The following is a 23952-nucleotide window of genomic DNA, read 5'->3' as shown; positions in this document are numbered from 1 at the left end:
GTCAGGCAGTATTTATACACTACAAAAATTTCAATTTTGTTAAATTCTTCAGCAATCCAGCTTGATGTCAGCTACCACTTAGCCGGGCCAATAATATTGATACTTGACATCAATTCTTATTCATTGCTGCACCTAGAAGATGTGTAAGTCAAAATTTTTAGTTTTGTGCTGAAAAATACTGGTTCAGGTTATGTCCATCCAAGGAAATTGCAAATAAATAGGGAAGAGAAAATTTAGCAACAATAAACATGCCATTTTTATTTTCTATAATGCTTGAATTATGTTGTGGTCCTACATACTCAAAATTAACTTTATATCTTTTATGCTTATCCTATACTATGTAACATTTTTAAAACAAATCTTTTATGAAATAACCTTCTTGTCCTTGCAAGGAAACTAATTTCTGCTAGCAAAAGAGACATTATAAGAAAAGTAAAACAAAAGAAGACAATTTATATGAGCAGATTTTCAAATAATGAACTGGAAAACTATAAAAGTGCAATAAATTGCTAGAAATATCTTCTATTTCTACTTTGATTTGTTCTTAGAAATGCAATAGCATAAATGGCCAAAAATATAAACAGAACTGATAAGATTATATCTACTTTCAGTTTTAAAAATTTGTATTAAATTCATCATGGGGTGTTGATACATGTACATAACACATCTGAATTCTTTTTATACTCCTTTCCCTTATGCCCTCCCCCTCCAACTTTCAATTTCCTTCCCATTCATTGACAAAATTCTGTCTCCCTGTCTCCCATGATCTATCTTTCATTTTGCTATTTAATTCATTCAAACATTGGGTTTCTCACATAAGAGAAACCATGTGATATTTAAGCTTGTATGTCTGATTTATTTCACTTGACATTCTGGCATCAAGGTGTATCCATTTTTCTACAACTAATCCAAATTTATATTTCTTTATTCAATGTAATACTCCATTGTGTATAAGTACAACATTTTTTTATCTATTTTTTCTTGATGGACATATAGGCTGCTTCCAAAATTTAGCTTATGAGTTGTGCTGCCATAAACATGGGTAAACATCTATTACTGCATTATGATTTCTTTATACCATTCAGAAGGTACCTAGAATGTGAATAGCTGGATCAAAGGGAATTTCTATTTTTATGTTTTGGAGGAATCTGCGTACTAATTTCCGTCATGGTTATGCTACTTCACATTCCCGCCAACAATGCAGAAGTGTTCTTTTTGCCCTGCAGCTGTGACAATATTTGTTATTATTTGATTTCTTGATGATAAGCATTCTTTCAGGAGGAAGATGGAACCTCTGTGTTGTTTTAATTTGCACTTCTTTAATGACCAGAAATGTTAAACTAGCAATTTGCATTTTTTTCTTCAAAAGAGTACTGTGTCTATTCATTTCAGTTGCCTATTTTAGATTGGGTCTTTTATTAAGGACAAAGAGTATTTTTTTTTTAACTTTGAGATTTTATTTTGTTTCCGACAGGTGGACAAGATATCTACATGTTAGAACCTCTTAACAGTCACTAAACATGTGAAAGCCTACTTACATTTATAAAGGCAAAAAGAAAGATCATGATTCTCTAATAGGGAACATGAATCCCCAAATAAATTATCTTACAAAAATATCAAAATTGCTTTCCCCCTTGTCTACTACTGGTAAATATGAAAAGAAAATTCACACTGTAAAAATCTGTAGGCTGATATAGTAAGTTAAGGCCATTATTTTTGCATATTAAATAAGTCCTTCAAATAAATATTTTACACAAATTTAAGTTTAAAAAAACAGGTTAGGTTTCACCCTATATTTCTTTGGTCCACTAAAAGACCATTTTATCAACTGACATTAAACTGGACAACAGCTCACACCATGAACAACACACACACCACTGAGACCGCACGTGTGCAATGGCTAACACTGCTGCATCCTGAGGAGTTTCACCCTGCACAAACCCTCAAGCCTATCCGGAATCAAGCTGCAGGGAAAGAGCAAAAGATATTAATACCTACTACAGAAATGTGCAGGCATCGTGAAAAAATGCAGAAAGGATAAGTCTTCCAGACATAAAGATTACTGAACATGGGTAAAACTCAAGACTGCTTCCAAATACCTGAACTTGGAATGCAGTCAGCACACTCGTGGAGGACACAGGAATGAACACGTGACAGAACTCTGGCTTCTGTGGGGTATATTCCTGTTGTTTTATTCCAAAGTTTTATGTGAACTTCAATCCTGGTGGAGATTTAATAAAATACCAGTACATTAAGTTCTTCTATTCTAACAACCAAATGTAAGAAAAACTACCATAGAGGGATATAGGACTTTTTTGTATCTTCCTAGACTTTTAAAGCTAATTTGATTTTCATTATAATGATATTTTAATTAACAATATGCTAAAAACAAAATCGACAGAATTACTTTTTGTCCACACTGTTCAATTCTCTTATTGCTAAAATACTGTATTACAAAATGAATCCAGTGAACATCTTCAATTTCAAAAGGCCTGAGAGGTGAATTCAACTTTTCTTTAATCTAGGCTGAGGACAGCGATGGTAACTTTGCAAATTGAAGCTTTCCATCCAGGATAGAAAAAACGAGCATCCAAAGTAGAGAGAACCACAAAACCACTTCTCTTGTTATTCGAGCTAGTAGCTACTCAGAGCTTAAAGTTTCCGTCTTCATTATTATTGGCGGTTCCAAAAGTCACAGTTTCGATGTCAAACGTGACAGTAGATCCAGAAGTAACTGCAGGCAACTGGTTGGTCATTTCTTTTCCATTTACAAAAACTGCACCATTGGTACTGATTCACACTGCCTGGTCCCGCTGCAGAGAGCCGCATCCGCGCTGGTTCTCTGCACACACTCTGATACTGCCTCTGCGGTCTGGCTGCCCCACAGTTTCAACCCTGAATGTTAATGTCTGCGCACAGAAATAGGTCGGAGCTTTGGAGTAGAGAACACCCGAGGATTCAGAATCATTCCGAAGAGCTATGTTTCTTTGACTGCTCAGACTGTACTCCTCAAAGCCAGTTGTCCACTCATGAGGCCCCAGTGTGGAGTGACCTATCTGGGGGACGCTCCAAGGACTCCACTCCTGTCGCCCGTATCCTCGAGCGTAGACTCTGAACTGATAATCAACAAACATCGGGGTCTATGTGTAGTACAATGAATTCAGTTTCAGATCCTACGTATTGGTCTTCAAAATGATTTGAAGTGCATTTACGGAACTGAAGCCTGTAATCTTGGGCTGCAAAGTCGTCGTCCACCTTACACCATCGCACGATGATGCCCCCAGGCCTCTCTATCAGCTCTTCTATCTGTTCTGGTGAACGGAATGCTACAGCCACATGCTTAAAAATGTGGTCTTTCACTATGTTCAAAATGGAATCATCCAACTGAGCAGATAAGCAAGGCGCATCAACCAGCACAGGCACTTCCGGTAAGCTGTCCAACTGAATGTGTGAGCCCTTTTTGGTAAAGCTCCACAGTTTCTTGTTCTCTTCCTCTATACCTCCAAGAATAGCAATCTCACCTTCTCAGACTAAGTCCTCTGCAGTGTTCACTCGGTGCTCTATGAGCTTCTGGCAATCATCTAGTGGTTTAATGGTCTCCTGCTCAATGGTGTCCACTTCTTGCAAAAGAGTCACCAGGCGCTCAACCAGAAGCTTCCCAAGGGTCGCCTTTAAATCATTAAAATGCTGTTTGAGGACCTCCCTTGTCTGTGATGCACTCTCTTTAATCTGCCTCTGCTTCTCCTGCAGCCCCTGAAGCCGCTGGCCCAGCTTTGGGCCGCCTCCACGTTCTCGCGGGCCTCCTGCAACACCAGCTCTGTCTCCAGCTCCATGGTCCCCTCATCTGGCTGCGCAACGAGCGGCTGAGGGCGAGGGTTGCCGACTCTATTTTTTTTAGTTATTTTTATAATGCTAGATATTCATCCTCTGTCTGAACTATAGCTGCAATTTTTTTCCCCATTCTATAGGTTTTCGGTTTACCCTGCTGTTTTCTTTATTGTGTAGAGCTTTTTAATTTGACATAATCTCTTTTGTGCACTCTTGATGTTATTTTTGGGCAATTGCGGTTCTGTTCAGAAAGTCCGTGCCTATGCCTGTGTCTCGAAGAGTTTTACCTATTTTTTTCTTCCAGCAAGTTAAGTGTTTCTGTTTTAATGTTTAGGTCTTTCATCCACTTTGATTTTAGCCTTGTAGATGGTGAGAGATATGCATTTAGATTCTATCTTCTGCATGTGTATAGCCAGGTTTCCCAGCACCATGTGCTAAAGAAGCTATCTTTCTTCCAGCATGTGTTTTTGGCCCCCTTGTCAAAGATCAGATGTCTGAATGTGTCTGGGATGTTTTCCGCATCCTCTGTTCTGCTCCAGTGATCCACATGTTGGTTTTGTGCCAGTACCTTGCTGTTTTATCACTGGAGCTTTGTAGTATAACTCGAACTCCAGAATTCTGATGCCTTTTGCTCTTGTTGTCCAGGATTACTTTTGCTATTCTGGGTCACTTCTGGTTCCATATTAATTTTAGGATGGTTTTCTAGAGTTCTGTGAGGAATAATGCTGGTATTTTGATCGGAATTGTGTTAAATTTATAGATTAATTTTCTGAGTATGACCATTTTGAAAATATTGAGTCTGTCTATCCAGGTAAAAGGGATATCTTTACATTTTCTGATGTCTGCTTAATCCAGCTTACCTTCATAAGTGATTTTTTTTACTTTTCTCTGACAGCTTTTAAGATTCTGTTCTTCTGTTGGACTTTGGGATTTTTGACTATGATGTGTTGTGGGCAGCTTCTTTTTCAATCTTAGTTATTTGAAGTTCTATAAGATTTGCTTACCTGTATGCTGGGTTCTCTTCTCATACTTGGAACATTTTCTGCTATGATTTCTGTAACAGATTTTTTTTTATTCCAAGTGTGCTGTCTTCTAATTTCTCTATAGCTCAGTTAGCCTTGGATTAGTCTTTTTAGCTTCATCTAGTAGCTACTGGATAAATTTTTCTTGTTGTTTTGTCATTTTTAAGGTATCTTTGAGTACATCATCATATGTTCCCATTCTGTCCTTGAGGTCTAAAGTTCTTTCTTTACATTGGTCACCTCTGCTGTTTTTATATTGAAGATAATGCTTTATCTCTCCAATTTCTGTTTTGTACCTTTTCATGGAGTCCATTTTTTGGGTAAATTTGTCATTTATGTTTTGAAATTTTTAGTCAGCTCTTCTAACTTTTTATATATCTTCTATAACCTCATTGGTAGGTTTGTTCGTTAGTTTCACCATCTTTTAGGTTATGTCATCTTGGAGCTTGCCAAGTTTCTTTGCTTCTTCTGTAATCATCACAACATTTTAGCTCTTTTGTCTCTGATTTCCTCTTGGTTGGTGCCCCTTGGATCTGCTTTGGGAGTGTTTGGACTCTTTGCTGGCATTTTGTCACCTTGCCATTTCATGTTCATTTTGTATGTGTGTGAGAGAGTTAAAAGTCAAATAGAGTAAAGCAAATTTGCTATTGCTATGAAGATCACTTTACTTAGATTCAGTTTTCTAGTGATGTGATATTGGTTTTATTTTTCAAGAGGTATTGTCAACCACTTCAACCTATTCAATTTAATTGAGTTAGACCCAATCACTGTGTTATAAGGAGAGAATTTCTACCATTTATAACAGCATCAAGAATTCTAACCAAACATCATTTGTAAATATACCTTAAAGACTATATTATAGTGCTATTTGTGGTTTGTCTGGGGTGTGGAGGGTTGAGGAAGAGGAAGAGATAAAGGAAAGAGTTCTGTCAGTGGGAAGGAGATATAAGAGAATGTCAATGGGTAAAAAATAGACAGGAGAGGAGGCTCTGCTGGAATTGTTTTATAGCCAGGATAAAGGCTAATGTTGGGGGCGGGGGGGGTGAGAGTATTTGTGTAGGTGAGCATAGGTATGCAAATAAGTAGAGTGTGTTTAGAAACTGAGTGAGGCTGTAAGGTTTTTGTTACATATATATGTGAAGGAGGAAAGTAAGTGAAAAAGAAAAAGCAGTGAAGGAGGGAGAGAGCAAGAGGAATATCCTTAAAGAATAAAGTAAAATAAAAAACAATACCTATAAGGAAGCAATAACTAGAAAACAAAAAGATGCCCCAGAACAAACAAACAAGCAAGGAAACAACAATAACAACAGCAAATTTTACACAGTTTTTGTAGCATTAGCCCAGAGTATCCACACAGCTCTCTCTACACTGAAGTCATAGTCTGTTTACATGCAGCCAAGAGCAGTTTGCCTCTTTGGACCGTTCAATTGCCTGCCCAAAGTGGTGAGGGTGCCAATCCATCTGGATCCACCTCCTGGCAGCAGACTGGACCCTGGGGATGGCAACTGCAGGTCTCAGCCACAGCCTCAGTCGATTTGGGAGGAAGTGGATGTGGTATCATTTGTCCAACTCCCAGTTCTCTGTTAGTTTCTACCAGATCTGTACTCCTGCTGCCTTCACTGCCAGGCAGATATGGTCGTCATCTCCCTGTCTTGCCTCCACAGGCTTTCCTTTCTTATAACATTGCCAGAATATAGGGACCTAGGTGCTCCTCTATCTGTCTCTGCCTCAGACCTGCATATGGAGCCTGGCACTGTCCCCAGGCTCACCATGGGGTGATGGTGGGTGGAGGACAGGCCCTCAGGCCATCTCAGGCCCTTCTGGAATTTAGGGAAACACCAGGAGAACACTTGCTCTGTTCTGGAACTGCCACTCACCCTCCCCCCCACCCCCTGTCTGTAAGGATGAAATCCATGGTTTCCCTCAGTCAGATCAGCCCTGTCCACCACCCACCGTGTTCAGGTGCTTTCTGCTTAGGGCAGGGGCAGGGCCCTCCCCAAGCTTTTTGCCCAATGCAACCCCAGAAGCTCTCTGAGCTGGGTGCCAGTCTCTGTCTCACCTTTCACAGGCCACCCCTCCTCCCCTTTCTGATACAAGTACTTGGTGCAGTCTCAGGTCCCCTGCCCTCTGCAGCCCCCCAGCCCCACTGCCAGCATTCACTGGGTAGTACACTGAATGACCCACAAGCAAAGTACTCTCATTATAGGTGAGGGGAATGGGTTACTTAATTTTTTGTGTGTGGCAGGCAAATCTTCTCTTTCCCCACAGTTCCCCCTCTTGCAGAAACTAGAACTCTGTTGTTTTCAAAACCCAAGTATGTGGCATTATTGTCTCATATTGTTTCAGTGCTTTGGGCTTCTCTGAATCCCTGGCTTGAGGTATCTCATTCACCGTGTTTGGTAAGGAGGTTAGAGTGCTTGCGAGTCTATTCCATCAGCCAGTTTGCCACTAAAAAGATGACTCTCCCCGCTTAGTCCAATCCTCTCCCAAGGTAGCATATACGCCAGGTCTGGGGTGCTGTGATCCACTTTCCCTTCACTGCAACCCAGAAAATAGATTTTGGTCGAGAAAGTTGCTTTTTTCATTTACTCTCTTGTATTATACTTTATCTTTCCCTCTCTCTTCCCAGTACCTGCTTCTCTCCAGGGCCAGTTCAGAGACTTGTATCCTTACTAGAGCTTCTTAGTAAATGTCTTTTCTCTCTATTTCCAAATTTTAAACTTCAATAACTCCTACAGTCAGTTAGCCATGATTTTGGATATTTATGATTTTTACTGGGGACATGAAAATTAGAACAAATATGGTTGTCATATTTATTGATATGTCTTCTTTTAGTATAAATTTAATAGTTTATTTTCTATTTATGGATTATTTGAATGACTTAAAGTTTTTTTACCATATATTAAAAGTTTAATAATGAAGTTTCTACTTAGCAATTCTTTCTAAACATTGACTATGCATGTCTTGGCCACTACTGTAAATACTGAGGTTTCAGCAAGGAAGAAAACAAAATCTTGTCTTTATTAATCATCTATGGTCATAAGAACCAGAAACAATAAATAAGTAAATAAGTGAATACTACTAAGACTAAGTTTGCATACATTTAAGTGATTAGTATTTTATTTAACCTAATTCACAATTCAGTTAACTCTGCATCCTGAAGCTTAAAACTAGCGATTCCTATGCAAATGATCTGCTTAATTGAACTATGAAAATTTGTAATTGCATATATTTGTTTGATGCCACATCCCATGTTGAAATTTAAAATATAGTCAATATACTACCCCCCAAAAATGAAGAAGTGCTCCCTATCAAGAATATCAGGGTATAAAAGAGTAATGGGATGAGTTTGGGCGCTTACAGTAAAATAGTTGGTGGTGATGAGCATGCTGAGAAAATGACATTTAATAGGCAAAGGAAAAAAGTATGCTGAAGCACGAGAACTCAAGCAGAGGCAACAGCAAAGTCTAAGTCCCTGAAGAAGGAATATCATGTGTGGTGGGAGAACAGCAAGTCCAGGACACATCAACTGGACTAGGATTAGATTAAGCAGGTAGAATATCTTGCATCTAGTAGGTAACTTTGGTTGTTTTTATTGGGTGAGTATGGCATAATTGAAGGAAGTTTTTAATAACTGCATACCATTTTCTGTAGTTCCCAAGGTATTTATTTGCACAAAGTTACCCTGGCTATGAAAAATATAGTGTTAGCTTTTTTATCCCGTACATCTTGGCATAATTCTTATTCCAGAAACTAATTAACAAATACGTACTGGTTGTGAAATATCAGAAAGTCACTAGATTAGAACTCAAAGGACATTTAAGGGGATGTAGGTAGGACAGTGTTACATGATGAAATTTATTATTATTGATTTTAAATTTTGTTTAAAAATTTAACACATCTTGCAGTCCCCTCATGATTGTTCTAAACACATAGGTGCCCCAAATAGTCAAAAGTTACTTATTGCTTTATAAGAAATAATGTCACTGCTCAGAATATTTGGCCATTTAGGCAAATCATCTCAGTTAAACAAGTTTCACAGCACAAGAAGTGGTTCCTAGCAATATCAAAATATCAACATAAAATTATATATTTCCTTCCCATGATGATAAATTGTGATCAGTCTTAACTTGTATGTGATTTTAAAAGTATGAAAAACTACATATCTGATAAAACACCAGGGGGTTTTAGAGAGATCTTTTAACAAACAGGGATAATGTATCATGGATCGTACATTGTCCCTGAATCACGTAATTAGAGCAAAAAGAATTGTCACACCAATTTACTCATAAACATAATTACAGGAAAACTCGATTATCTCCTTTAATGTGATTTTCTCCACTTAATTGTGCAATCTCTGGTGAATGTGACCCCATGAATCCACACTTTAATAAGTGACTGCTAGTTAACATGCCACACTGTAGGCAGAGCAAAAGAATCTGTCTGACTTCTGGAAGAGATTTAATTTGTAAAAACAGAGTGACCCTGTGTGGAAAATGTTTTAAAAGTTACATCTCCCAGCAGAATGGGATGGAATTTCCTGTAGTAGCTTTGACCATAATCTTGGGTCTCAGCATGTCAATCTGCCTTTCATCTCACCGGTTTCCATAGCTGTGTCCAAAAGCTCAACAGTTTTCTAAACTGCTATATCTAGATTACATTCAGAAACCTAAATTTATTGTATTTTCTTACAATATTCAAGTTTCTACCCTCCTTTCAATTTTTTTTTTTAAGAATTGGCAAACTTTCTCTGCCTTGTTACTTGAGTGGTGGTGAAGCAGAAGTACCTTCATTTCTGACTTGTAATTTTACTTTCTATAAAGGGCATTCTATGGATACAATTCCATATCTTCAATGAAATATTATTGTTCTGCTGCTGGATAACATGGGTCCTTGCTTTAATAGAAATAGAAATTAAAACTAATGCACCAATTTACAGAAAGAAAAAGCTTTAATTGGAAAGTTAGGGGGAAGAGAGAAAAAGACTCTGCCCTCCTCCCAAAAATGGGAGGGGGTCTTATTGGCCATTATCTCAGTCTTGCTGTCACAGTTCTGGAATCTTCATGGCTGAGGGATGGATGATTTCATTCCCAGGAAAGTATTGTCTCTGACTGTGCCAGTCTTTGTCATGTGAGGTTCTGCCTTTCCTGAAAACCAGGTGATTTCAGATTTAGGAAAATGACTAAAGTCTTCTAGGTATAGCTGAATGTCCCTATAAACCTCTTATCTTGGTGTCCCCAGTTGGATAGGAGTGGGCATTGAGGCCTGAGGTGTGTGACGGGGATTACATCATGTAAAATTCAGGGCTGATCAACCCAGTCCAGCCAGCTTCTAGACAGACATTCTCTACATGATCAACATTGGAGATCACTATGTGGAGAAAAGATCTTAGTCAAGATTTATAGTAACCAAGGAAAAAAATAAAAGCCAAGCTTAGTTATGCTTTTGGTTAACTATAGGACATCTATGGGCTCAAGTGAAGGTCACAGTTCAGAGCAAAAATGGCTTTTAAGTTTGTGACTGTCGCAGAAGAAAACACAAGTCATGCTTTTAATGAGTAACAGGAAGGGGCCCAGAATTCTGCCTCTTCCCCAACCCTATAGTGCTCTCTGACCATTATGACTACGTCAATTTTATTAGTGAAAAAAACGTGGAGTTTCTAAAAAATTAGGGGTAACAAATAGAAGTACAGCTCAAAAAAGTGCAGTTCCTAGAAAGCGTATGAATTTTTAGTGAAACACTTATAACTTTACCCTCTAATCTATTTCTGTGTATAAAACTATAATTTTTAGGATATTTTATGCTATTACTTCAATATGGCAAAAGCCAGGTACAGCTTATGATCATAAATTATCATCTGTATATACATTGTAAAATTACTCTGAATTTATGTATCTGTGCTCACTTATATATTAAAAGAAAATAAATTCATTGCAGGTTATCCCAGAAATCTTATTTCAGTGAGCACTATATTAATCAATAATAATTGGCCACTTTAAAAGACTTGCCAAATAGCGTAACACCTTAGGTTACTACTGCTATAAGTAAAACAGATCTAGTAGAATTTGTGTGGAAATACAAGTAATATCATCTACAGTGGTCAAAGAGCAGAAGAACAATGCTATTAAGAATAGTAACTAACACTCCACTCCCATTTTTGCTGATTTGCTTTGTTTCTCTATGAGTGTAAATGTACCTACTTTAAAAGGCTGTATCTAAGCCCTTAAATGATTATTTTGAAATTATGAGATGTATAATGTTATATATTTTTTGTAGCAATCTCTATAAATGTTTGTGGAATAAAATTAGGGAAATGAAAATATCATAGCTTTTCCAACAAGGAAAGAAATAGATTTGTCTGGATTTTGCACTTTAGCTAAATCATCTGTTGATGTGGGATCCAGGATTTCAAATCCCTCTTTGACCTCTAGTCACTGCAACAGAAGCCTTATATTTTTCTATTTGTCATTCCCTGCCTTCCTCCCTTCATTACTTTGAGGATATAAAAGAATTGACTTCTTCCCTTGATAAAAGGACAACAGATTAATGAATTTAAGTGCCTGCATCATTAAAATTGTCATCCTTGGTATACTATTTCAAGTGCAGTATCAACTGTGGCTAGCTTTTACTCTTCAGGGGGTCCACAGATCTTCAGTTTTTTATGTAAATTTATGCAAAAACTGCTCCAGCAATACCACATGCTATTTATTTCAAGCCCAGAAAGAACTGCTGTTTCTTGATTTAGGAATGGAAAGAGCAGAGAGAGAGAGTAAGGCTGAGTTGCAGGTTAACAGAGTGTCAGTCCACTCGGGGCAGAAGAGAGTTTGGGAAGAAAGCATGATGTCTGTTACCCAGTGCATTGCACCGAAGATCGCTTAGGTCTATTTTATTCTTATCTATAAATATTTCTAAAATATAAAATTACATGAAAACACATGTCATTTTGCTTAGGAGGTTTACAAATTAGCTTCTCTGAGATGATTCCATTGCTCCTAAAGTTCTAGCACTGTGTCTTCTCCTTGTCCATGTCACAGATCTTCTGGCCCCTCGCTCACCACGCTCTAGCACCTGGCACTGGGCCTTTCTAAAAAGCAGCTCTTACATGATCAATACTTAATGAATGACTACAATTTTATCAAAGTTCTTTTAAAAAGAAAAATAATTCTGTCATTTAAAAAAGTTACATACAAATGTCCTTGGTCAGCTTGTGCTAACAAAAGAAAATCCACTAGTGGAGCAATGGAAACAGAACATGCTAGAAAAAAGATGGGTTAGAGCAGCTTGATTAAATGAAACAGAGTTGTAGAAATTTTTCAGTTGTAAAATGTGCATTTAAACTCATTGGAATATTCTTTAAATCTCAAGTTGGATCACTCATCACCATAGGTTATTTTAGGAAGTATGCTTATCATGTTGTAAGTTTTTTATTTAAATATAGGTGTTTAGAAAAGATAAGCTCATGGGTAGAGGCAAAAATTTCTCGTGTTGCAATCACATCAGGGAAATATATACTGTGTGTGTATCTCTTTATAGTGTGTGTATGAATTACTCAGTTGTATGGCCATTTAACATTAGTTGTATATATTTGTGATGCTACAGTTGCTTTAATGTTGGGCTATAGGGTTATTATCATGACTTTGTTAAATCCTATATTACATAGTTTAATAGAAAAAGTGACAAAAAATGTAAAATTCTAAGCTCTAGCCAGGTTTTTCTTGATCTATTTATGTTCACAACAACCCACACCTCCCTCTTTCTTCCCCTATACTTTTCGTTTTCGCTCTCAACTTATGTTGGTTGTAAGATCACTGCTCCAAAATCAAATAATAGCATCCATCAAAATTAGATCTGAAAGCTCATACTAAAGAGCCTACATCTGATTTGCATGTTAATTTTTTTTAACTTTGTACTTGTTTATCTAATGGATTTGAACTCTGAGTTACAGATCCCAGTTACCACTTACCCACATATGTGAATCAAAACAGCCTCCGTTTTCTTGTACATAAAGTAGAGATATTACCCAATACCTCATAAATTTCTCAAGTTAATCTTGTTGGATGCTAGATAATTTTGTATTCCTATAATTACTGATCAGCTGTGTTTTGGGATACTGTTAAGTTACTTAGAAACAGTGTTGTGCTTTCAAGATTTGTTAGATGAGATTAGAATAGTACTCAGTCTAGGATTCATTACTTTCACACTACTGAAGCAAGACCTTCCTTTTTGTGTTCTAATCCACCTGCTGACTTCTAATCTTGAAACATTTCATTCTATCTTCTGGGAAAGGCAGCATTTTCAGCCTTGTATGCGAACTTTCCCTGTTCCCTGTCTAATTTCAGGTTGTACTTTCCAGGATTCTAGATAATTTCCACACATATGTACACTAAATAATACTCAGCTAAATACAGTATTGGAGGAAGTTGCTCTGCAGACTTCCAGGGCTATCTCTGGGCATCTCGCCTCTGCTGTACACTGCTTGCATGCTGGAGTTGCCTCAGTTTCCCCAGACTCAACACATCTCCTTATTTTAAGGAGAGGTCCAAGTATATCACAGCAGTTTTCAATGGCTCCCCTCATTACTTTTCCTTCTCTTACTGATTATTATCCTTTGTTGTCTGATGTACACTGTATTTTCTATTTTTTTTTTTTTGGTAATTTCAAGCAAAAGGGTACATATGGTCTCAGTTACTTGCAGTGGAAGTCTTTTTAGCATGCTTTTGAATGCCAAATTTCTTAATTTCTCAAACCTTCCCTTTTCTACTCAATGGAAGACCTGGAACTAGAAAACCTTTACATTCTCTTTCAGAAATATATCAATAATCATTAATACTTTCTTTAGTGATTGAAAGAAACTATATGGCTATATCATTTAGATGGCTCTTCAGGGAAATAATTCCTTCCAGTATCTAGTGTTTCTAGAATCTGAGAATCTTTGTGACTCAATAGTTACTAGCAGGCTTAACAAGAAAACAGACATCTTCCCTTAACATACATAGCAATTCCAAGCTGAAAAGCATAATACTACTCTCTCTTCAGATACTGAGTACTAAGCTTTAATTTTTACCTCATATCTCCTTGGTTCATTCCTTCATGTAACAGAAACCCTACTGTCCTGCATCAACAATACAGTGTGCTACTCTGTAATTATATCACAAAACATTGCTGCATTGTGACCAGCAATGCAATGCCGTATCTGAAGGAAACACCAAGGGCCTATGAGGCAAAGATCTCATACGTGACTATCTGAAATAATGCCAATAATGGTAGTGAAAATGAAGTAAACTCACATGAGATTCAGAAAATTCAACTTTAGTGCTTTTAGAAGAGGCTCATTGCCAAAGGCAGAATGCATTAATTTCCATTTCTCCTTGAGATGTTAGTTTCAAAAATTATCCTCAGAGTAGGAAGACTTGTGATTTATAAAAACTTCTCCTTTTTACTTTCAGAAACCCACTATTTTGTCTCTCAAATGGCATGTAGGTAGTTGGGCTGATCTACACTCAATACCACCAGAATAGTATTTTTAATTTACTTAACATCTACAAAATAAAAATCATTACAGTGGGTATTATTGGGAGATTCAAAGAAGTAAAGGATTTAGCCCTTCACTTTGATGAACCAGAATGTAATTAAAGAATCAAAATCTACATATGAAGTAGGTAACTATTTGTGACAGAATAGTGTCAAAAATGACTAACTAAAAATCAATGGGGGCAAACAGTCCTAAAAAAACCTGCATGGGAGTGTCTGTGGTAGGTTTGCTCATCATTGCAAAAACTGGAAACAAGCTAGATGCCCTTCAACAAGTAAATATATAAACTGGTATATCAAGACTATAGACTGTTATTCAGCACTAAAAAGAAGTGATCTATCAAGAAATCAAATAATATGGGAGAACTCAAAATGCATGTGAAAGATGTCAGTCTGAAAATGACACATCCTATGTGATTCCACCTGTATGATATTCTGGAAAACTATAGATATAGTAGAAAGAATCAGTAGAAGATGGAGAGAGGGAAGGATGAATAAGTAAAACATAAAGGAATTTTAAGGCTTTGGAAATACTCTGCATGATACTATACTGATGGACACGTATACATTTGTCCATAGCCATAGAATGTACAAAAGCAAGAGTGGATCCTAGTATAAACTATGGACTTTTGTTGATTTTGATGGGTCAACATAGGTTTAAGAGGTGGTTCTCTGATTACCAGTCTGGAGGGAGATGTTGATGGTGGAGGAGGCTGTGTATGTGCAGGGGGCAGGGAGTATATATGAAATCTTCTGCTTAATTTTCCTGTGAACCTAAAACTTCTCTAAAAAACACTAAATGTTTTTAAATTGTTGAGAATATTTAGCATATTTCTTGAGAGACTTCAGTTACAAACACTAGCAGAAATTTTGCTTTGAGTATTCAATATGGAAAGAATAATTTGTTCATTCATTCATTCATTTATTCTTTCAAATATTTGCTAAGTTTATAAGGCACAAATGACTCTATTGTCCAGAACAACTTTTTATAATGACAGGTGTCTTTTTTCTCTTTAATTTTTTTAGTAGTACATGTTTGTAGTACATGTTTACAGTTCCTTGTGTGGAGTTGGGACATGTCCATAATGCATCTTAATTCCATTTATCATCTCTTTTCCCTCCTCTTTTTCTCCCTCCATTCATCCCTTTACCATTTAAGAAAGATTTATCTCCCTACTTCCTATTATGTATCTTTTAGTTTGCTCTTTGTTTATAATTTGGATTTGTCATATAAAAGAAACCATGTGATATTTAAACTTGTGTGTCTCATTTATTTCACTTAATATTATGGTCTCAAGGTGCATCCATTTTTTTTATAAATGACTCAGATTTACCTTTCTTAATGGAAGAGTAATACTCCATTTTGTCTCCTTTATTTAACACTCAATGTGACAATTAAGGACTTGCATAAGCAAGTTTTATTTTAACTAATTAAAACTAAATAAAACTAAAAATTTCAGTTCTTCTAGTGTTTAGCTCTTGTAATGTAGTTGCCTATTTCTTTCTCTAATGATGAACCAAAACTGTGGTTTATTTGAAGAATAGCAAAGAGAATAATATATGTAGAAGTTTGAGCTGATAAACAAGAAAAAGGCAGGTCAAGGAGGAGCTCAAATTTACATTTTAAAAAATTATTCTGCTGCTAATCTAGAGAAGAGTTTGTCAACCATGACAATACTGATTTTATGGACCAATAACAATGGCATAAAGTTTTAATTTCTAAAATTATTATCAGTACATGTTTGCAGTACACAATTGCATTCAGAGTGGGAAGCACATCTTAATTCTTTTTATTTCTTTCTAATTCCATGCTGAAGGTGGAGGGCTGTCCTGTGTTTCACACTTATCAGCATCCTTAGCCATAACCAACAGAATCTCAGTGGCACTCACTCCAGTCGTGACAGAGATGTCTGGACATTACCAAATGTCTTGTAGGAGGAAAACCTCCCCTAATTGTGAACCATTGCTCCAACAGTGGCCTTCAAAAACGTAGGGCTGAAAACAGGAAAGTTTTACACCTGTCCTTGTGTGAGTTGATGGAGGCCTGAAGTAAGTGATTGTGTAGCACGGAGGCAGAATTCAAATGAACAGGATTCTAGAGGAAAAAGGATGGAGAATGGGAGACCAACTCTGATGATTCCAGGGCATGTGAAGCCTTTTATTGAAGTGGGAAGTAGAGCCAAAGGATCAAGTTTGAGGAAGTAATTAATATGGCTTTGAATATGCTGACACTGAGGTATCTGAAGGAAGGTGCCCTATGGAGAGCTGGAAATAAAGATCTGAAACTCAAGAGAGAGGTGTGAATTGGATATGTAGATCTTGAACTCATGGGAATATCTCATTCTGCCCCCAGCAATCTAAATTTAATAGCAACTGTCAGTGTTTTCAACTAATCTCCAAATATAGGTATTTTGAGCCCATTTAACACACAATGCCATTTCTATTTTTGTGTGTCTGTTTGTGTGTTTCCTGATTTCATGTGGAATAAAAACTTTTAGCTCTAGATACATCACCCTCTTTTGCTGCTTCCACTCCAGAATCCTTGATCTTGTTTTCCTCTTTTTGGGTCACTCTTTATCCCCTATAGCACATTTTGTTCCCCCAATTTTCGAGCTCTGAACTCAAACATATTCATAGTGTGACCCTTCCTGACTAGGCTATTTACCATTCAACACTCTTTTATCCAAGCAATTCATGTCTACACGATTTAAAAAATTTTTTTCCATAACTTTTATCAACATTTAACATGTAGTTTTCCCTAGAAGTGTTGAAGTTTCATAAGATGGAAGCTTCACCTGTTCTGACCATTTCTGCATATCCATTACTTATAACAGTGTCTACAAATTAGCAGTCTCAAAAATATTTATTGATGAATGAAGTAGTAAGTTTTATACTGGTTGAGACAAGTTTGCCTGAATTCAGTCCATCTTTTGCTTGGATTTCTGACAAACTGTAATACCACAGGAAAGCAATGATCACTTTTCAGAGTTTCAGGTAGCACAATTTTGCACTTTATAGTACTGGCTTAGCTCACCATGACTACTGGCCTTCAATATTTTCTTTAAAATATCAATATCTGTGTCCAAAATGCATGACATTTTTACATCACATAAAATTCACATTCCCAGTTTTAAGTACAAAAACTTCTCAGAATTATTTTGCATGGTTAATCTTATCATAAATTCACATATTTTCAATGGACTGATATGTTAATTTCTGCTTTTGTGCTCTGACAATGTATCATTTTCAAAACAAATGATGCCATCTTGCTTTCCCTTCACTAATATTTGTTCATACTCTTAATCTATCAAGTATCATTTTCAGAAATCTCTGTTCTCCCAGTGAACCTATCCTAGGTCTAAACTTCTGGAAGATACCTCCTGAGATTGCAGTCTTAAGTGAGGTGTTCAGTTTATACTCTGAACAACCCTTTGCCTACTTTTAGCTTTTAATTCTTGTATTGTAGCTACCTAATTATTTCTTTATCTAATGATAAACCATAAGTTTTTGAAGGTTTGTATCTATTACCTCTCTTCCTTCTGGCCTGCAGTGAAGGACATAGTAGAGCTTGGAAAATATTTATTCCTTTTTATACATTTTCTCCATTGACTTTTCATTAGTTATATGCCTTATAAACTTTTTTTTTTTTTTTTGAGATAAGGTCTCACTATATAGCCCAGTCTGGCCTCGAACTCAGGGATAATCCTCCTGCCTCAGCCTCCCAAGTGCTAGGATTATAGGCATGTGCCACCACACCTGGCTTCCTTATAAATTTAAGCTTGTTCAATTTGTTTTTGTTAATACAAGGTTGTTGATATTCTCTTAGTTTTAGTAGTTGTTTTGGCATATACTACCTCAATTATAGATTATGTCCTTTTTGCACTTAAAAAGTACTTCATGATCTTCTATCTCCTAAAGTAACTTAAGTAAGGTATGCAAAATTTTTTTCTTGTTAAAATCCAAGGGCTCAGACACTGAAGTCACATTGCCAAGGATTGAATCCTGTATGACTTAGTCACTTTCTAATCACTGGGACAATTTACTCAATACCTACAATTTAAAAGAAGAGAGATTTATTTTGGCTGACAATAGTTTGTTATTGGCTGGCCCCAAGACAGAAATGGCAGGGCAATGGGGCGTGGTGGATGAAAGGCTGCTCACATCAGGGAGGCCAGGAAGCAGAGAAAACCAAAGGAGGAGCCGTACAGGGAGATTTACTCCTTCAGGTCACACCTCAGTGACCCATCTGTTTCAAACAGTCTCACTGCCTAATGGCACATCCCCCTCTGAACCCATTATCATCCTCCAGAAGCCCCATCTTTGAACATATGAGGCCTTTGGTGGACATTTGAGATCTAAACAATAATACTAGGTCTATGTTTTACTAAATCAATGACTTTGGGCAAGGCCTATAATGTTATAAGCTTGATTTTCTTATCTACAAAATATGCTAGTATAAATATTGACCCATATTGAAAACAGCAATCTTATCCACTTCTATCCATGCTTTGTATTTCCTCCTTCTTTAAAATTCTTAAAAATTCCCAAATTTTATTACCTCTTTCCATTCTAATTCCACAATTCCTTTGCCTTACTGGTGCCGCCAGGGACTGAGGAAATGATGTAATGACCTATTGCTTAGGGCTGCATATGCCTGTCCTAAGAGACACGCTAATGTATCAGAACTAAAAATGTTTGAAATACTAATTTTCCTCCTAATGAGCCTAAACATTTTATTATAGTTATACCTTAATACCAAGTTGCAGGTCATTACCTTCACATATTGGAAGCAGCTGATGTTTCCAGAGCTTAATGTTTCTATCATTTGCCTGATGACCACTCTTCTCGCCCATTCTACACAGCAGAACCTTAGAAAGTGAAAATGAAGTCTCTTGGTAGACAATTTTGTGCATTATGTTTTGATTTCATTATTCATTCAAAAATATTTTTGATTATAAATATTAATATGTATATATAAATCTCATGAAATTTGAATTTGTAAAATGAAGAGAAAAGGTGAAGTTAAAATGAATCATTCTACTACCTAAATAATCAGTTCAGATTTAGTTCCTACACTCTTATTTTCAATACAAACTTCATATGTATGTATCATACAGTATAGGCAATTTTGTTTGCTACTTTTCTCTTTGAACTATCTATTCATATTTTTCCTTGCCATTAAGAATCTTTGGAAATACCATTATAAAAATAACATAATATTTCAGTTATATAATTATATATGTTATGGTTTTATATATGCATATACTATATATGTATCACTATTTTCTTATATTTTAACCATCTTATAAATAATAGTGCGAGGAACATCTGTATGACAAATATTTATCTGAATTACTGACTAAGTGTAGTCCAGCGAGAATATTTATTTACTTATTTATTTATTTATTTATTTTTGCAGTACTGGGGATTGAGCTAGGGGCGTTTGCAGTGAGCTACACTCCCAGCCTTTTTCATTTATTTATTTTTAAAATTTTGTTTTGAGACAAGATCTTGCTACATTTCCCAAGTGGGACTTCAGATCCTCCTGCCTCAGTCCCTCATAATGCTGGGATTATAGGCATGCACCACTGTGCCTAGCCAATATTTTAAAATATTGGTGATATATTATTTTCCAGAAATAAAATAAAATAGATAAAATCTCAGCCTGAGGTCAAGCAGACAGTACTTAAATATTCATTATAAATCATGCTATGTAGGTAATTTTAGGGAAGTCATATTACCTCTTTAAACATGTTTTTTCATCTATAGAATGAAATTATCTTTTAAACAGTATTACATAACAATAAAAGTTATTAATTTTAATTAGTAGGGCAGCCACTAGGAATGCAATGCAGTTTGAATTATATCTTTATCAATAGGAATATTATGAAAAATCTATTCTAATTTGATAGAAAAAATAAGACATTTTTAAAAATTCTTTTATTGGTACATTTTAGGTATATAATACGTTTACATTTATCATTGGGTGCTTGTACCTGTACATGATGTATCTTGGTTCTTATTTTTTTTCCCGTTACCTGTGCACCCTTCACCCCCCTCCACCCTTCCCTATTTACAAAGACTTTGCTTCCATTTTTTTCTTTTCTCATAATTTTTCCTTTCCCTTCCTCTCCCACCACCCCTACACCTTTGGACCTTTTCCTATTTCAAATTATCAATTATAATAAGACATTTTTATTGAAAACTCCAAACTCAAACTACTTTCAGCAAAATTAGGGTATTTATTGGTTCCCAAAACTAAGGTCCAACAGGGTAGGTGGCACCAGTAGAATTATTCTGAAGCCAAAACATATGTACCACCACACTTCCTGAATGGTCCTAATCTTATCAGTTTCTTTATTTCACTAGCACTGAATGTTAGAAGTAAGATTATGTGTTTAAATTATATATTTTCTGAAACCTTTCAGAGAGGAAGAACTCTCTCTCTCTATATATATCTATCTCTCCCCCCTCCCCCCTCCCCCTCCCCCTCTCCCTCTCCCTCCTCTCCCTCCTCTCCCTCCTCTCCTCTCCTCTCTTCTTCTCTCCTCTCCTCCCCTCTCCTCTCATTAGTTTGAAAACTATGGGAAAGTATTTTTAATGGTCTTACTTCAGCCACATGCCTGCTTCTTAAATATTTACTCTGTCCACGAGTATGGTTTTCTATTAGGAGATCAGCTGCAGTGTAAATAAGAAACAGCTCTTCAAAGTAAGGAAGACTGAAAATCTATGGCCACTAGAGGAATCTTGGACTGGGTAGCCAAGCTAACTAGATCTACTCCAAAGAAACCACTGATGTTTGAACTTGCTTAATTAAATGACAGAACTCTCCCCTTATCTGCAATTTGGTTTTCATAGTTTCATTTACCTGCAGTCAAGTGCAGTCAGAAAATCTTATTACAATGCAATCAGGAATTATATTTTACCAGTTTATTTTTTAAATAAATTATATCACATTTTATTTCTTTTTAATTTTTATTCTTTCAAAAAAGGACATCTGCAATTTAATATTCAGTGTTTATTTGAAATTTCTTTAATAAATGCACATGGAATCATAAATTTCCATTAACCATGGCTTCAACTTCAGTCAACAAATATATGAATAATTCATTTAGGTTGATTCTAAACTTGTAATTTACAGTTGATGTTTTTCTTTTTCTCTTTCTTTCTTTTTTTTTTTTTTTTGGTACCAGAAATAGAACTTGGGTCCTCGCACTTGTGCAGCAGGCAGCAAAACCACTGGGCTAAATCCTCAGCCCCTATTGATTTTTTTCTTTTAGTTTGCAAACTTTTTTTAAAACCTAGTGCAATTTTAGTTTTTAATTTATTTCCACCATTGTGAGAAAATGTAGCCTTTAAATATTTTTTCTTTGCCATTTCTTAAGACTTACATTGTGTTCTATCATATATTTTACATATATAGTACTTGATGAACTTGTAAACTTGATATATATTTAGTTTGTATTTTTAGATCAAGAATTTTGTTGATGTTAAATCTTGTATAACCTTTTTTTCCTTTTCTCTTTTTTTGAATGACTTACCTTCTGATAGATGTCTTCCCCATTATTTGGGAAAATGATGATTTTTCTCTGTAGCTTTGCTTTTATCTTTTGAGAATTGTTTTGTATTTACATAAAAATCTGTCAGTTATATTTTGATGGAGTGTTCCTTTTATTGATCTCTGGTAATTAGCACTACTAGTGATTTTTTTCACATAAATTTTTTTTGAGATTGATATTATCTTCCAGTTTCTTATTAATTAGTATTTAATAATTTATTTTATGTTCACTTTCTAAATATTTAGCTTATTTTGTTATTGATGCTTCTTTTAAATATTTTTCTTGTAAATTGCAAATTGTATTCCTTTTTAAAAACTGTTTTTGTCTTTTATTTTAGTATATTCTTTTTCTTTTTGTGAGTATATTCATGTGTGTGTGTGTGTGTGTATGATTATATATTGGTAGGTATTGCTCTTAAAACTTTATTATGCTTTTGTTAATTATTTTTTCTTTTATTTTAAAAAAATTATTTCCTAAGTTTTTATGAATGAAATTTAGAGTTAATGTTTAGGTTGAGGTTTTTCCTCTTTTATAGTCAACAATTAACCTTGATAACTTTTTTTTATTTTTCAATATTTATACTTACCATTATGTCTGCTGACCCTCTCTTTAGGATTTTTCTCCCTTTTTGGTAAAATTCAAGCATTAAGAATTGTTCCTATAAGTTATATTTAAATATTTTTAGTTTTAAAAGTCTAAAAAAGCATTCAGTGTAAAGTGATATTTAGCTAAGTATACTATCTCGGTAGAGTTTTATTTTGTATACAATATAAACATTCCAGTGGTTCCAAGGTCTACTTTCTGTTATCAATCTACATGGCTTTCTTTATATATAATATCACTTTTTTACTTGTAGGTAAATATTCTTTTATTTGTACTATTTCACATTTTTCAATACGATGTGACTAAGTATAAGTGTTTATTTTTAGGTATAGGAGCGCTGTAACTAATCCCCGATGAGTACCAAGGGACAACCATATCATACCTTTCTTGAATTCTGGAAAACTTGCAACCATTACACCTTCAACTACTTTTCTGCTTGTATCTGTATGGTCCTTGTTTGTTATGCTTCTTAGAGAAACACTAGACCTCTCAATTCCAAACTTTCATTTAAGTCTTTAGATTACAAATGTACTTTCATTTTTTTATCTCTATCTCCATATCTAGCTAAGTTTCTTTGATTACAATCTCAATCCACTCACTAGAGTCCATGCTATGCATCAAGCCTTTTCTGTTTGGTGACTCTTCAATTCTCTTGGTTTTTCTCAAGTCATTTGTATTATTTTGGTATATTTCCTTTTCTTCAATAAATATTAGCACTTTGCTAAAATCTTAGAGACCTGTGGTTTTAACATCTTTTTCATACTCTCATAATTTTAATCTACCCATATTAATTTCATCTTTCAATTTTTGACTGTCTTTACCCATTTTAAATCACTTTGCATTTTATGGAAAATGTTTTGTTTCTTTATTTGAATGAGTAAAAGAGCTAATTGTGTTTTCCCTCCTTTTTATCTCCTTTGTTCTATTTGTACTGGTTTACCATTCCATAGCATTCAGTATTGTCATCTATTTTCTTCTGTCCCAGGGCTCCCAGGCCAATAGCCCCAGGATCACCCACCTAGGACAGTTTTTATATTTATGACTCAGGAAACTTTCCTCCTGGTATTGAAACCAGATACCCAGTCACTCACTGCATAATTTAGTTCAGACCCAGGTTGTGAGACTATATATTAACTGCAAAATCCTTAAAAATGTAGCTTCATAAAACATGTAGCTTCAGAAAGCTTTAGACAGCAACTTTTGACAGTGTCATTTTACCAGAAATCTTACATTACCCATGGTTTTAGCAATAAGTTGGCTTTTATCTTCCTTCAGACACAAAGCCCTTTTAGTCTCTGCTACACTACAGAAGCTGAATGACCAAGGTCTGCTTCAAAATCCAGAGACTAGAGGCCCTTGGTTTCATCCCAGTTTTCTTTGTGACTCTTGTGAATATTGTTCCTAACATG

At 35.6% G+C, this 23952-nt stretch overlaps 1 pseudogene; it reads right to left on the bottom strand.

Annotated features, from left to right (window-relative positions):
* Positions 1–2515: 2515 nt before the first annotated feature.
* On the bottom strand, positions 2516–3836 carry LOC106009892 (cytokine receptor-like factor 3; annotated as a pseudogene).
* Between the last annotated feature and the right edge of the window lie 20116 nt (positions 3837–23952).

The sequence above is a fragment of the Heterocephalus glaber genome, unplaced genomic scaffold (genome assembly GCF_053883595.1).
Source record: "Heterocephalus glaber isolate CG9 unplaced genomic scaffold, H.glaber_assembly_v1.0 deba00000621, whole genome shotgun sequence".
NCBI classification, from domain to species: domain Eukaryota; kingdom Metazoa; phylum Chordata; class Mammalia; order Rodentia; family Bathyergidae; genus Heterocephalus; species Heterocephalus glaber.
Note: the sequence above shows the minus strand (reverse complement) of the source record. Positions and strands in the feature narration are given on the sequence as shown.